Consider the following 17,235-nt stretch of genomic DNA (forward strand, 5'->3'; position numbering starts at 1 on the left):
ATGTCTTAATTGCATTTTCCATACGTTTAAATTTAAACTACTACAACCCATTTCAAGGGGCTGGGATGAAACAAATGGGATCTTTAAATGAAACGTAGTCTTCTTGGGGTAAGGGGACATTTGTCCTCTTGCCCCAGGGTAACCTCCAGCAGCTGCAATGGGTCAACTTGGAACTGTGCAATATCGCAGTGGTTTCTGAGTGGTTGCGTAATCAGAGGGGAGGCTGAGGTCATCGCTGCCTCACCTCTCATCTCTCTGTATAGTAAGAAGCACAGCGCCTGTTATGATACATGGAGAGACTAGAGGATTGGCAGCGTCGAGCTCAACCCTCCCCTCTGATTGCACAGCCTCTCAGAAACTGAGTGGAGCATGGGCAATAAGTGCATATCTGAGACTTGTGGTATATAACAGGTGAGGCTCTGCCTCCCCTGACCGCATGCCCCTGCACTGTACCACTGATCATCTCTATTCCACTATATTTCTGAAGAATTATGTCATTTTTTTTTGCAGGTGGATCACAGATTTTCCATATTGTACCAAGGCATGCCCAGGATGCCACTTTTGTAACCAGGGGGCATTATCAATATAAGACATAGCACAGCTTGTAGCAGGCTTTTACTCATTCAGTGAACTCTCCCTTTGCTGGTTCATCCCCAGGAGAAGATGGAAGGAGAGAAAAACCCTTACAAAACCCCCCAGCAAAGCATCCTTTCCCAGGATCTGTTTGCTGGTGGAACTGTGGAACTCCTTGCCACAGGATGTGGTGATGGCGTCTGGCCTGGATGCCTTTAAAAGGGGATTGGACAAGTTTCTGGAGGAAAAATCCATTACGGGTTACAAGCCATGATGGGTATGTGCAACCTCCTGATTTTAGAAATGGGCTATGTCAGATGCAGGGGAGGGCACCAGGATGCAGGTCTCTTGTTATCTGGTGTGCTCCCTGGGGCATTTGGTGGGCCGCTGTGAGATACAGGAAGCTGGACTAGATGGGCCTATGGCCTGATCCAGTGGGGCTGTTCTTAACTACAATTCCCAGGAAGCCTTGCAGGTCTCTTGTTATCTGGTGTGCTCCCTGGGGCATTTGGTGGGCCGCTGTGAGATACAGGAAGCTGGACTAGATGGGCCTATGGGCTGATCCAGTGGGGCTGTTCTTATGTTCTTAACTACAATTCCCAGGAAGCCTTGCAGGTCTCTTGTCTGGTGTGCTCCCTGGGGCATTTGGTGGGCCGCTGTGAGATACAGGAAGCTGGACTAGATGGGCCTATGGCCTGATCCAGTGGGGCTGTTCTTATGTTCTTATGGTGTATCATCTATATTTTGTGTTTAGATTGTAGCCTTTGGCTCCAGGAATCCCTCTTCTCATTGTTTTTGCAATGTAAGCCACTGGAGAACTTTTGGTGTTGTCCAAAAGTGTCATTTGATTGTTCGTAATAAATAACAATAACAGCAATGTCGCACTTGTGACATCGCATGTGGTTCCTTGTGCAAGTTTTACTCTATTGGTCCCTGCTTCTCCAGGCTCTGACTCCCATGCCACGCTCCCTGCCATTCTCCCTCTCTTTCCCTCCTTCCTCCCACCCTCCTGCTGCCTCCCTCCAGTGCAACTGGTTTTTTAACACACAACCCTGTTTTAGGATGAAAGGAATTGTGATGAATATGCACTGTGATTTCAAAGTGTGTTTTCTGCCGCAGCGACAACAACAACAAAGCGTTCCGGGGAAGGGAGCCCTGGCTTTCTGGCTGGCTCACACGGCAAAGTCTCAGGGGTTTTTGGAAGCCCCCTTGCTATGGCGCCACTTAGCCGAGAGAACAGGGTGAGGCAGTTAGCTAAAGGATCAGCAGCTTAACCCCTTCCAAGTTACTGAGAACTGGAGAAAGAGAGAGGCTGTGAGCACAAGACTGAGCTGCCTTTTTCCTCCTGAATGATGCCCAGATGAGGGGAAAGAGAAAAAAGGAAAAATTGCATGTTAAGAGCAGTGTTTTCAAACCAGGCCCTTCTGCTTTCTCAAGACTTTGTTGCTGAAACAGCCTGAAATCAAGGTCCTGTTTTGATCCAGAAGATGGATAAAGAGCTTTTTGCTAGAGCAGAGCCTCCGACATTCCACAGATTAAAACTGGGATTTGTTTATAACCTCCTTATTGTCTCCTCAAAGGATCACTAGGGTGTAGGGCTGCCAGTCCTCCAGGATTGGCCTGGAGCCTCTAGGAATCACCATCAATCTCCAGGTAATTACCGAAGGCAATGCTGGAGATTTTCACAGGACCTCCAGGAATGTCCACCATTACAGCAGGTTGGGGGAATAGCTTTGGATAGAGTTGGTAACATCCACAGTCCATATACATGTGAGGTGGGGACGGGTGGTGTCATAACATTAGAAACTTTTGAAAAATGGGGGGAGGTCCTGTGGTACAGAATGATGGGCTGACCTAAGAGGGCAGAGCCCTGGCTTTTACCCGTGATTGAATTGTACCTCTTCGACATCCGGCCTGAAAAGAGTCCTGGTGAACCCAGACTCTTACTCATTAGTTTGCGATTTATTTTTTTAAAGCTGGTCCTAATTAAGTTGTTCCCCTACTTTTGACATTGCTGAAGATTCTAGTTCCTATGCTGCATTTTCTATTAATTTACTGTGAAAAAGCATACTGATCAGTTTTTAAACTCCTTTGGGAAATGTTACCAGGGAGGAATTTGCAAGCGGTCTTCCCCAGTGACTTTGGTTGGCCTCGCCGACCTCAGTTAGACCTCAGGTACTGAACTGAACATCATTAGTCTCCAGGGGATGGCTTGTGCACTAGGATTGAGATTGATGCCCTTTGTCCTTATAGGGGTTTTAATTGATTTATTAATCACATTTTCATACCGCCTTCAAAGAGCTCAGGGGGGTGTACACAGCTGCTCCCCTCCTTTTCCCCCCTCACAACAACCCTGTGAGGTAGGTGAGGTTGAGAGAAAGTGACTGGCCCAAGGTCACCCAGGAAGCTTTGAACCTGGATCTTCCGGGTCTACCTCACTACCCCGGCTTTCTGGGTTTTAATTCAGCTCATCCACTTTTTATGGACTGTGGTTAGCACTCATTCTGGAGTTAGGCTCCATCACCAGGACCAGCCCAAGACCTTCTGATGCCGAGGTGGCAAGCCCCCAGTGTGGTGCTATGCCACGCTAAGTGTTGCCCTCCCTTACCTAACCTTGCAAAAACCACTGCTAGCATGCTTCTTCCTCCTCCCACTCCCTGAATTCAAAATGTTTTCTCCTGACAACTGGTGTCCACTCCCCCCCCCCCCCAAAAAATGCTACTAAGAAGAATGCATCACCATCACATAGTGGCTGCATATGTTTTTCAGCTAGCAGGTAGCTGTTACCCTGCACATGCCTGATCCTGTCTGATCTTAGAAGCTAAGCAGGGTCAGGCCTGGTTAGTACTTCGATGGGAGACCGCCTGGGAATACCGGGTGCTGTAGGCTTATACCATAGTCTTTCGAGACTGAAGGTTGCCAACCATTTAGCAGGAAGTGATGTCACTAGCATGCTTCTAACTTGACAAGCATAGAATGTGGCATCTTGTTGTACTCCAGGATTAGGAGAAGCTAGCAAAATATGCTAAGTCATCTTGGAAGAGGGAAAATGGGAGTGAATGTGAGTACTGTAGTCAAACACCAAAATAACTTGGGTAGAATTTTACCATAACTTCAATAGATAACTGTAGATCATGTGATGCGTGGAGGCCACCATGTTTAATACTTTTGAGCTCAAAGGATATGTTGCAAGTGTGGTGAAGCCAAAAAACATATGCAACTCGAGTGTACTGCGAATAGAGTTATATACACCTTCTGTGCGCTACTGGCAGTGCTAACTGAAAAACATATGCAGCCAAATGTCTTCCTGAGGGGCATTCTAGGAAAAAAATAAATGGAAGCCACTAGTCAATGGGCATCAGGAAAAGAACAAGGGCTGCTGCTGTGAAACAGTAAACAGTGATGGTGAAAGTCACAAAGGCAGAACTGATTTCATCCCCCCAATTCACCTGTCACACACACCCATATGGACCAGCTGTATTTTTCATCGGTTCTTTGTTTCTCTCTTATTTCTCTTGACTGTAGGGTAACCAGCGGAGATGTTGCTGAATTTGTATTTGCCTGACTCGGTAGAGGAATCTGTCCAGCTCATAATACGCTCAACTGAATTACAAATGGAGGACCACTTCTCTGACATCTTCTCTGGCTTACAATGCTAAATGAAATTTGGCACAAGCATCATCAGTGTTTGGTAGCAAAGGTACCCAAAGCCGTTTTCTTTGGGGGGGGGCAAACATGCATAGAAATTCCTTAACTCTCCCTCTTGATGAAAAGCTTGTTTGCTTCTGTGAACTCCATGACTATGCCCCCGACTTGTGGCATCTTTAAGGTTGATGTCACCCAGTGTGGAGGGGAGGTGGGGAAAGGGTTAAACAAGGCGGATGGTGACACCTGGACAAGTCACTGGAGCCCAGATCTACCAGGCTTACTAAGGTACAGCCTAGATCTCTCCTACCAGGTAGACCTGGCCTCCTGGTGAGAGTCAGCCTTCCTTTTAGCCTGTGGGATCAAGTCTACCCATCTGGGCAATGAGGCTCCCTCCCACCCACAGGCATGGCAGCTATACTCATGGTTGAAGATTCCCTCCACCATTATCTGCGGCAGAGGAGCCGAGGTCTATCCATCCGGTTGACCTGGCCTTCCGACCTTTTGCTCCGTCTTTCACTCTCCACCTTTGGTGTTACCCCCATAGTATCACCTGGTACAGTCCACACTCCCTGCATCCTTTAATGATGCCATTGCCCCTGACTAAGCATTACCCTGCACATGCCTGATCTCGTCTGATCTCGGAAGCTAAGCAGGGTCAGGCCTGGTTAGTACTTGGATGGGAGACCGCCTGGGTATACTGGTTGCTGTAGGCTTATACCATAGTCTTTCCATGCCTGATCTCGTCTGATCTCGGAAGCTAAGCAGGGTCAGGCCTGGCTAGTACCTGGATGGGAGACCGCCTGGGAATACTGGGTGCTGTAGGCTTATACCATAGTCTTTCCAGACTGAAGGTTGCCAACCAAGCATTTTGAATTGAGCATTTCTCTCAACGGTTCCGTGAAAATATTTCATGTAGTTCCCCTCATTCAGATCTAAACGCTTTCTTGGTCCTGTGTTTGTTTGGAAGGAGGACTGATGTGGTAATTGAATTTGCAAGGGATTCTTGGCCATGGCTGGTGTTGTTACCTGGGCAATACAATTGTGCTGATGCACACTGCATGCTCACTGTGCATGCATCAACATTGCAAGCTGGGAGAGAATCCCTGGAGAGCAAAACCATTTTTATTCCAAATGGAAAAAAACACAAAACCTGGTACCAACCGAGCCAATTCCAAACCGAGCCAGAAGGACTTCATTCGTTTTGTGGGTTGGGAAATATAGCAATGTTGACGCGCATTATTCTGTCAACATGCATGTAGCAACATAACAAACCGGGAGAGAACTCATGGAAAGGGGACAGCTTTCATTCTAAACGCTTGCTGAAAAAAATGATAGTTATTGAGCCAATTCCAATTGAGCCGAAGGGAGTCTGCTCATTGCTCGTGACCGAACGCGAAAGGGGATAAAGCTTGTCTTTCACTGGCTGTATAGAAGAGGGAATTTCAGCTGATACAACTTTTTTCACCCCCTTATGACAAAAAGTGTCTGCTGCAATGCCTTGGTCTACTTAAGTGTAGTGGCTTGTGCATAATCATGCTTGCTCAGAAGTAAATCCCATTCATTTTTAAGAGGCTACTTCCATATGAATAGGTTTAGAAAGGATTGGATCCTCACAAGAGCCCTGTCCTCTTTCGAACTTGATCATCCTGTGTGTGGGAACAGGACTCTAGTGAAGGTGGCAGGAGCAGTGCGGGCACCCCAGGCTCTCTCAAGACTAAGACCTTTATGTTGATGCATACTTTTGATACGGGCAGCTTTTGCCGTGGCCTCCGAGACTCGCACAAGAATGTCTGCCAGCAGTCCCTAGAGGTACCTGGTCCTCAGGAAAGCACACGTTACATACTATTGTTTGTGTACCATACCAAATATTTCCCTTACATCCTCTTCCCCCTCTTGTGATCCTGTTCATGGCTCTACTGATACAGGTGGCTTCTCACCTGATTCCTGAGCTGTGTCCTGTTCCATAAGGGCCCCCATCCAGCTGCTATTAATTTAAAAAAAAAAAAAAACTAGGCTCAGTGGCACTAATAATGCTTTAAGCAACATGTGTAAAGCTTTTTGCCAACCTTTGAGAGTATAATCTGAACAGGGCTGGCCCAGGTCCTCCCGGCACCCGAGGTAGTGAGCCTCCTTACCTGATGAGGCATCTTTCCTGCTGCTTCCTAGATCAGAAAGGAAGAGGGGAACCAAGCAGAAGTAAGGAGGAGAAGAGAGCGATGGGCTAGAGCGTCAAATGCAGAGGGGACAGGGCAGAAATGTGGAGACGGCACTGACGTGCTACCCTACCCTGATGAGGCACCTTTCCTGTTGCTTCCTAGATCAGAAAGAAAGAGGGGAACCAAGCAGAAGTAAGGAGGAGAAGAGAGTGATGGGCTAGACTAGAGTGTCAAATGCAGAGGGGACAGGGCAGAAATGTGGAGATGGCACTGACATGCTAGCCTACCACTTCTCTCTTCCCCTCTAAGTTAGAGGCTCTAATCTACCACTCTCCTCCCCTCTCCTCCACACATTTCTGTTTCCACTCTGTTTCTTTTTTTAATCCAGGCAGTGGGAGGAGGAGAAAGAGTGACAAGAGGTCAGCAGCACCTCCAGGGAAGGTGGGGCAGCATTTGGTGTCTCACCTCAGGCGCCAGGAGATCTTGGGCTGGCCCTATACATTAGTAACTTTCCTGTCATTGCTCCTTCTATAATAGGCTGCTTCCCTTGCTGAGCTTGCTCTGAGAAGCATTTCCCTTTGCCAGCAAAATCTAGAATGGAATCCAGAGGGAAATGGGGAAAAGCCCCTGGCTTTCCTTCCGGAATGTTCCAGTACAAATAAAGATGCTGAAAAACGAGGCACAGTGCAATGACCTCGTTGTTCTCTGTGGGGCAATCACAGATTTCTGACATAAGGGCCTGTGGTTACAGGGTCCTGATATCTCAAGTGGGGCACAAACTCTGCAGGTTAAACAGGTGGATCTTTTCAAAAAATCAGTATAGGAAACAAGTTCCTACATATCAGTCTTCGTTTGCACAATATGTAATCAATGTGTGGGATATACTTAAATAAATAAATAAACAAATAAATAAATAAATAAACAACAACAACAACAACAACAACAACAACAACAACAACAACAACAACAATATGGGTATTTATATACCGCCTTTCTTGGTCATCAGATATCTCCTCAGACTTTATTCAAGGTGGTTTACAAAGGCAGGCTGTTCTAAATCCCCGTAGGAATTTTTACAGTTGAAGAAAGGTTCTATCTTTCAAGAACCACAACGTTTCAGATGGATCTTTCTGATCTGGTATCACATTCTGGCCTCCAGTTTCCTCCCACGCAAGCTGACAAGCAGCTCCTCACATGGAGGGCAGCCAAGACGCTTCTTCGCTCACACCAAAGAGCAGGTGGAATAACTCGGCTCAGCTTGTCAGCTGCTTCAAGGTCTCACCATTCACGGTGCCGGTGGCCTCGAACTGGCGACCTGCGGATGTTATCTTCAGGCAAACGGAGGCTCTACCCTCTAGACCAGATCTCCTGCCCCTATGACTAGATGAATGCATGGAGGACCAGTCTTCATTTTAGCAATGATAACTAAATGGAACCTCCATATCTCTGGATGCTGGGAGGCAAACCAAGAGGGTAAGGCTATTGGATCATGCCCGTCAATAAGCAGGAGAGAGAGAAAAAGAGGAATGGAAGTATAGCTTGGTATTAGAGGACTGACAGTCTTGGGGGGGCTCTATGAGATTGACTTCCCCTCCCTAGCATTTCTTAGGGAGGGGAAAGGGTTGACCACATTGGCCAGAAAAAAGGGTCTTATATGGTGGTCTTCAGCTTGACAAGAATTGGGACCCACTTCAAGCTCCAGCCTACCACATGGGACCCACCCCATGGGTGGGAGGGGTGAGTCAGAAAGCCTGATAGTGACTCACTTTTGAAAAGCAAAGCAAGAAGAAAAGGAAATGAAGCAAGGCAGGGGGTGCCGTGGTTGGGGAGAGAAGACTAGTGGGGAGGACCTGCTGAAGATTGGGGTCTTTGGATGCCTGCAAAGCTAGCCTCCAGTCTCTATACCATAGCCACACCCTGTGAAGACTATTAAAAAGCAAAATTGAATTTCTTCTCTTGCTACTGATTTCCCCTGTAAAGCTCACTGAACTTCTTTTAAAGATCTAACTCATTTCATCCCAAAACCCTTGAAGTGCATTTCAATAGTTTGAAAACACATGGATAAAAATCAAAAGATGGAATGTTTAAAAATCCCAACTAAAAAAGGTATATTGGAGTCTTAGCCTAGGCCTGTTTACTCACAAGTAAGTCTCACGGTGTTCAATGGGACTTTCTCCCAGGTAAATTTGCATAGTATTGTCACCTTAAAGTAGCATGAGCAACATACTGTCTTTCCGGTAGCTATTAGGAAAGTGAATGACTTAAGACAGTGGTTCCCAAATTGTGAGCTGTGGCTCCCTACAGCAATCCAGCCTGGGAAGCTGTGGAATCCTCACGAAAAACCCACCACCCTATACAATGTATAGGATTGTAGTAGCCCTATTGGGGAGCAGCGGACAATAGACCCAAGTAGGTCAAGGGAGTTGCCAGTCGAAAAAGTTTAGGAACCGCTGGCTTAAGAGATTAACGTGTGCCCCTAGGCAAATGTCTCAGCTTGTCTCCTACAGAACCTGACGCCTCTTCTCAGCTCCAGTCCTTTGAAAAGGCATCACCTGAGCATGCCTGCTGATGACATCATGACTCCAGCTGTAAGAAGTCTCAGAGCTCTCCTCCTCAACTCTATCCCTGGTACTAACAGATCATTGCATGCAGGAGTAGGTGTGTACGTACAATTCCATTTGCAATGCTTTGCTGTGCAAGTGGTTGATGCTGGGTTGGGGGGAGTAGTGTCAGAATAAGTTTGGGAAGTGGTTTAGTGTCCACCTAACAGCACACAGCTCTTGCTATCATGACGTTTTACATACCAAATATCTGTGGCGAGAGACAAGTTTCTGCAGAGAGCTGGAACCCTGGTGTATTATACTGGCTACCCTGCCATGAAATTGTTAGGTATAGTTGTAGACCAGCCAGCTTGGGAGAGTGGAGTGGAGGTTTTTCTAACATTGAGAAGAATCTCCCATCTAGTGGCTCAATGTGCGATTGCACCAACATTGGGGAAGCCCAATTTCATCCCAAACTCTTGGAGTGATGCTGCAGAAGTAGGCATGTTTGCTCGGAAGCAAGTCCTACTATTTCAATAGAGCTTGCTCCCAGGTAAGTGTATATGGAATAGCATCCCTAGATATAACTGTCATACAATTAAATACGTTGTGTTTGATAGGACTTACTCCCAGGTAAATTTGCTTAAGATTGTAGCCTTAAGCTGACAGGAGCTACATGTTACATTCTCTTTCAAGTACTGAGATAATTAGGATAATAACGTTCTGGCAACTCCTGCGACGCCGCTGGAACCAACCGTATTGGCCTCTGCCTTTCCATTGGACCATTTCAGCAAAGTGGAGAGGGGGGATTTGCTGCATGGGTAACAGCCTATCCTCCATACCTACTTTACCCAGGCTTCGCGCACTGGAGAGGACACTCTGTTCCAGAACCACCATTCAGAGCGTGACACCATAGTCTTCCAAGACTGAAGGATTCCAACACACACTGAGATAATGGCCTAAACATTAACATATGCCTTTAGGCAAATGTCTCAGTTTGCTTCTTGCTGGATACTTTTCATTCAAGGTGCTCTTTCAAAAGATCTTCAAAGGCAGCACCAGAGCACTCCTGTTGATGACATCTCTGTTCCTGCTATAGGAGAAATCATGGAGCTGGCACCCCTGTGTCCCTGACCCTAACACCTTGGAGAGGGGTGGCAGATCAGTGAAGACAACACTGACCTCAATGGTAACAGATGGAAGACAGATTCACAGGTGATATACTGCCTCACCCTGCAGAGTCATTTATTTGCATGCATACAGTGTCCCTTGTGCAGGGACTTTTAGAAGGATCCTTATTTCATAAATTCACAGAGCTTCTGGGTGTCACTCTAGTATCAACCATTGGGTGTGAACAAGCAATCGGAGACTCACACCTGTTTGCTTTCCAAGACCAAATCTCTGGAGCACCCTGGAGCGTGTGAGCCTGGGCTGGACTGAGCAGACTGGAGGAGCCAAGGTGTTCTGAGGGTGCTCTATCCCTGACCTCTTGTGCACAACTTGAAACCCGAGAATGGAGGGCACACATGGAGCTGCCCTTTTGGCATGAGAGAGAGCGTCACGCAGTGTGTCCATAATTTGGGAGGCATCTTCCAACTGTAGTTTTGAATCTGCTTGGCCATCTCTCCTCATCCCTGTGGGGGGGGGGGGGAATGTATTTCATGCTGCATGGACATTTGCATTTATGGCATTTTATTCCCTCTTCTCCATGCGTAATACATGTGGTTCTCTGCCTCCGCCTCCCCAATGCTCACAATATCTTGTGAAGCAGAGGAAAGGTGACTGACTCGAGATCACCCACTGGGCTTTATGACTGGGTAAGAGATTGAACACAGGTCTCCCTAGACAAAAGCCAATAATCATAAAAATAATAATTTATGTAACATTCTCTGCATATGCAAAATGCCTCTTGCTGTTCTCCTTATGACAACTCTGAAAGCTAAATATTATGATCCCCCATATTACAGATGGAGAAAACTAGAGTTGAGAGGGACTAGTTTGCCGAAGGTCACCTACAGAGCAAGCCTACCTCAAAAGAAAGTTCCATTAGGTTAAATGGGAGTTACTCCCAGGGAAGGGTGTATAGGATTGCAGGGGTAGTGAGTTTATGGCAGTCTTGTTTCATGACTTACAGCACAATTCTATGCATATATTCAGAAGTAAGCTCCATTGAGTTCAATGGCACTTCCTCCCAAGTAAGTGTATATACCAGTGTTTCTCAAACTGTGGGTCAGGATCCACTAGGTGGGTTGTGAACCAATTTCAGGTGGGTCCCCATACATTTCAATATTTTATTTTTAATATATTAGACTTGATGCTACCTTGGTATGTGACTGGATTTGGAGAAATGTTACAGACCTGTACTTTTAACAAGCTACTAGGTATAGTCTTTTAATTATGGTAGTAAATGGGACTTAGTCCTGGGTAGGACTGCAGCCTAGGATTGGTAAAAATGCTCCTGCTTTATGATGTCATTTCCAGTCATGACATCACTTCTGACGGGTCCTGACAGATTCTTATCCTAAAAAGTGGGTCCCAGTGCTAAATGTGTAAGAACCACTGGTGTATACGATTGCAGCCTAAGGCTCAAGGCCCCTTGTCTGAGCTTAAGGGCTGTTTTGGGGTGGGTGGTGGGTGGACCTGACCCGGGAGGAGGGTGGGACATGCGTCCCACACTTAGGCTGTATCCTGACCCCTGATTTCTGATTTCAAAACAGCCTGGTGTTACCCCGAGCTACTCAGATCTGTGCCAGCAATATCAGTGGCAGCTGCACAACATGGGGTAAGGGGAAATAAATCTCCTTACTCCAAGTTGCGCAAGATACACCTCCCACCCTGTTCTAGTGCAGGATAGAATTGGGCTACGTTCCATTATGCCTGATGGAGGGGCTGAGATGATAGAGATTTTATAGTCTTGGTTTTTCTTTTTGACATACTGTTGATGATAGAGTTTGGAATTCCCTGCGCATAATGATTTTCTGCCCTCAGCTTAGACTAATGGGTGTATCCATAGTTTTAGAGATATGTTAATGAAACATATTTGAATATGGTAATAACATGAACTACGCCAGTGTGTCAAGATGAAATATGATGATGGGCTGTTGTTTTAATTCTTGGTTATATAAAAATATAAAGAGGCCTTCTCTCATGTGTGAGAGAAAGGGAGGAATGCCTCTCTTTTAAGTTGGTGCCTGCCACGTGCAGTATTTACAATTACTTATTTTAAAAACAATGTATTAAAAAAAAAAACTACTATCCAATTTATCAGGGTACCCTTTTAGATGATGGAAATTTTTTTATCTAGATGATTAATCAAAGAACAATTTGACAATTAATTTATTAATTGAACTATATCAACCTATTGAGAACATTCGAGAAGATAAGTATTCGTTATGCTTGACTTGGCTCTTTCTCTCTTTTGCCCCTACTTAATTTTGGTTTGTTTCTTTAAAGAGCAATCGGAAAAAGGATTCTGGGGAACTTGAAAACTACCTTGTCTCAATATTTAGACCAATGATTTTCAATTTGGTGTGTTGAGAATGGCCCTCGGGTACTACAGGAGTTTGGAGGAGGGTCATTTATCAGTAGGGCCATTAGGGGGATGTGAGCCCCCTGCACTGGCAGCGTGGTGTGCCTTGTCAATTGTCAAAAAAGCTGATGGTGTATCTTGACAATTTTATTGCCTCGTCTGGGAAGAAGGTTGAAAATTGCTGATTTAGACTATAAGCATCTTGGGGCAGGCGCCTATTTTTCACTCTGTGTAAACTACTTTGTGCATAGGTGATGCAAATAATAACTAATAATAATTTGTGGCTTATTGTTGTTGGCAACCTTCAGTCTCGAAAGACTATGGTATTGCGCTCTGAATGGTGGTTCTGGAACAGCGTCTAGTGTGGCTGAAAAGGCTAATTCGGGAGTGACAATTAGGTCCTAAAAAAATAGGGTATGATACTATGGTAACTTTTGAATATACTGTACATTATAGGTAGTGCAAGTTTGTTTGTTTTTTAAAAAAAATTGTCTTATAGTCCAATTTAAAGAAAAGTTGCTGAACTTTACATATGAACACATCCCTTGCCTTTAAAGTGAGGCTGACAGATTACTTCTGCATTACATTAGTACCAAATCCTGCCTACTGTAGGACAGTTTCGCCATCTAATGGTCAATGTACTTATTGCTAACCCAACCACACTTTCTCCACTCTCATTGTCCTATTTTCCCCTGGTGGCTGGGGGATAAGAATAGGCCCTCAGTTTGGCCTTGGACTAAACAGCCACCAGGTAGATGGGACTCATCAGCCTGGGAAGGCAGCTCATCTGAGAGAAGGAAAACTCTGATCCCAAACCTCCACTGCCTTGTGGCTACATCCAGTTATGGAAAAGGCTTCAGGAGTCAACCTGGAGGCCAAATCCGGAGCTGGAGTCCCTGAGGCAGTTCATGGCTGAACACAGTCACGTTCTGGCAACTTCTGTGATGCCACTGGAACCAATCTTATTGGCTTCTGCCTTTCCACTGGACCATTCCAGCAACGTGGAGAGGGGCGATTTGCTGCATGGGAAACAGTCTATCCTCCATATCTACTCTACCCAGGCTTTGTGCACTGGAGAGGACACTCTGTTCCAGAACCACCATTCAGAGCGTGATACCATAGTCTTCTGAGACTGAAGGATGCCTATGTATTGTCCTATTGTGGAAGGAAGCTTTCAAGTGACCTCCATGTAGTGTCTTGTTCGTCATTCATTTAGTTTTATAACCCATCCTTTCTCTTATATACTCAGGGCAGAAGTCAAGGGTTCTTTTTTTTTTTTTTAAAGCTTTAAAATGAAATAACAGACATTACAGTCTTAAAACCCCAAACTTCTTTGAGAGAAGCTGTAGCTCCAATGGTGTAGCTAAACCAGGGCAGGGGGTATGCATTCCTTTCCCCCTGTGGCAGAGTGGTGGTATCCTGCTGTCTCCGCGGGTTGTGTATGTATGTGTGACAGCACTCACCGGAGGCGTGAGACAAATGCTGTGAAATGGGACCCCCTGCTTTGGAACTTTCTGCACCAAATGGAACCATTTTGGGGGCCAGGGCTGTGCATATGCAGAGAAGAGGGTGCCTGCATAGGCTTGGGGGGGGGGTGATGCGATGACACAGGGTTGTCATCACGTCACCTGGCCCCCCAGGTACCTGCCCCCGCAGTTACGCTACTGTGTAGCTCTGTCATAAAATATCTGGTTTGCATGCAGAAGGTACTGGGTTCTTCTGCATTCAAGACCTCTGCACCCTAAATACTCTGAGCCACATGACTCTATTGAGCTTCTTTGGACCACCAGAAACTGACATGGCTTGGCTGTTACACTGCCTCGGTACATGTAAAAATGATTTGCGTGTGATGATATAAAACACTGAGCATGGAATGATCTGAAAAATTGAAATTAAGAAAGAGCTTTAGACAACCAGAAGAGGGCAAGCTAAGCTCACAGCAATCCTTTAGCACATTTAATGCTGGTGTCGAGATACAACTGAGCTAGGTAAAGTGATTTATCTTTTATACTGGAACAGCCTGTAGTAGGGTGATCAGTCATACACAGTGCGTGGGCAAAACTCATTCTCTGAATCTTTCCAAGACAGTGCACAACCAAAAGCCACATTTAAAAAAATTAAGAGCAACACAACAAACAAGGACAGTAAAAAAAAAAAAAATCCATTAAAACCATGTTCAGTCTCATTAGCAGCTTTTTGCTACCCAGAATGCCCTGTGCTAGACCCTGGAATTTGGATGGCTAGACGTCGACAGCCCTAAACTCTGACAATCTTGCAGCATCTCAAAGGCAAATCCGTTGAGTTCTGCCAATTGTAGAAGGGCATTGTTGACAGACGACAATATCACACTGGAGGATGAGTGAGCTGGAACCAGTGTAGGAACTGGATTGGATGCGGCAAATCCAATCTTAGGAGAATGTCCGTAGAAAGAGGCAGCGCACATGTTTTGCAATACAGAAGGGTCTGGCTACAATACAATGATTCGACTATATGAGAATGACAGGGTGCTTAGACGGAGCAAGAGCCTGTACTCATGGGCGATAGGGTTATGGCTCAATGGCGAGCAGTTGCTTTGCATCCAGAAGGTTCCAGATCTTGCTGGCAACTCATGGCTAGGGCTGGAAAAGACCCCTTTGAGAAACCTTGGAGAACTGCTGCCAGTCAGTGTCTGACAATACTGAACCTCAGAAGAAGGCTATGATCAAATAAGATCAAAGCCAGATTAAATAAGGCTTTGATCTGAAGCAGCTTCATATATCTAAAGGTTTCTTGTGGAGCCTGGGCAAAATCAATATTTTTCTGGCTTTTCAGACCCCAATAATGCAGCCAATGTGACTTTACCAGATTGTGCTGGCTGGCTGGCAATTCTCATCCTTTTGTAGCAATGATTTCCTGTACTCCCACTGGGCTCCTCCAACTTCTGTATCCTGCAAAGCATGCCTTGTGTGCACTTATGTCCAGCCTTGTTACAAAGGCAGGTGGAAAACCAGCAGCCCAGGGGCAGGAGGGGAGCTGTATCCGTATTTATTTACAGTTGAATTGGGCAAGTTTCTTGTTCTCTTATTGAATGGCTGTTTCTGCAAACTTTGAAGGATTACCTCCTCTGTGGGTAAACAGCACATGGTGGGACCAGGCCATCGGAGGCTTCAGTCGACTGGAGCAGATTACGTGCGTCCTTAATCCATGGAGCCTGGTGGTACCAGCAGTCACTAGCGCCTTTTCACAAACGCTTTCCATGCTTTAGGGCTATTGTTTCATGTGATCCTGATTGCAGGAATTGGGAACTGGCTGGCAGTGGCACAGGGATCGGTGCTTGTCTCCTCCGAGCACATAACTAGCATCTCAGACCTGAGTGCTCAGGAAATAGATTTTGCATGATAGTTGTCCTGTGCATGATAGATAGTTGTCCTGTGCATGAATATGGATTGAATTCCTTTCATCCACCCAAGAATCCAGTGGCTGTCTGCTTTGCAGGTGATCCACAGCACAAAGAGGAAAGAATACACGAAGGAGAAGCAAAAATGTGGATCAAGAGATCCACTAGAGGGGGCTAGTCAGATTAGTAACATGATTTCCACACCTAAAAAAGTCAGAATTCTGTGGGTTTTTTCCCCCCTCCCTTCTTTTTCTCATTTGCTCCTCAACTCAGGCCTGTAAATAGATCACCTGTCTTGCATGCAGAAGGTCCCCTTCGTGGCATCTCCAGTTTGAATGGATACTAGGAGATGACTGGGAAAATAATTTCCTTGACCAAGACTTTGGGAAGGTCCCTGCCAGTCAGATAGAATGAAGACAGCTTCATACGTTCAGGTGCACTGATTCTGTGCAGGGTACCCCAAGACCCCTGAACATATTGCAGTATTTGATGGAAAGGAGGGTGTGTGTGTGTGTGTGTGTGTGTGTGTGTGTGTGTGTGAAAGAGAAGCTTTATAACACAGACATCTGGACTGGATGACACAGCAGCCCATAGTGTGGATAGGAGCGCATGCACCTAGCTCCTCCACGCCCACCCTAGTGCACTGCCCCGCCTGCCCTCCAGCTGTCTCTGCAGTGCATGTTATACATGGGCACAAAATGTCCAAGTGGGTGGGTGGGTGGGGGAATAACAAAAAAACTTCATAGGGGAAAGTCAGTCGGCAGCCACCAGGACCAGAAACTTAAAAAATAAAAGCTGGTTTTCTCAGGATTGTAGCTAGATCCTGTAGGTCAGTGCTGGGCAGCCTGTGGGCCACATGTAGTCCATCAGGGTTCTTCATGTGCCCCATGAGATATTTTGTGGACTGTTGCCCATGTGCATGGCTATCCAATTCCCTCCATGGGGTCATGGTTAGCACATATGGCCAGTTTCAATATCGTGGCCCACCGAGAGGGTGATCGGTGTGGCCCACTTGCTAACCTAAGTTGCCCACTGCCATCACACAGGCCATATGTTGCAATCTTCTGGCTTATGGAATAACTGGCAGCGTCATACAAGATAATTGCCATGCTGAATTGGACCAAAGATCTGGTCCACTTTCCTTCCAACAGGGTTCAGTTGAAACCCCAAGGATGCTCATAATGGGAAAAGCTGTTCTGTGGTGGTTACCTCTAGCTTTTGGTAATCTGTGAGCCCAATCCTATGCATATCTACTCAGAAGTCAGTTCCACTATAGTCACTAGGGTTTACTCCCAGGTAAGTGTGATTAGGATTGCAGCCTGAGGTGTATTTTCAGTGTACATGGAGGCCCCATTGCCTGCTATATCTTATGAGTCGCTGCTTGAATTTGTGCAAGCCTTTAAAAATGCCTTA

General features: G+C 46.0%; 1 pseudogene; it reads left to right on the forward strand.

The window, feature by feature from the left end:
* Positions 1-3,345: 3,345 nt before the first annotated feature.
* LOC136633798 (5S ribosomal RNA) lies at positions 3,346-3,462 on the forward strand (annotated as a pseudogene).
* Positions 3,463-17,235: the final 13,773 nt, after the last annotated feature.

Source organism: Tiliqua scincoides, chromosome 13 (genome assembly GCF_035046505.1).
Source record: "Tiliqua scincoides isolate rTilSci1 chromosome 13, rTilSci1.hap2, whole genome shotgun sequence".
NCBI lineage: Eukaryota > Metazoa > Chordata > Lepidosauria > Squamata > Scincidae > Tiliqua > Tiliqua scincoides.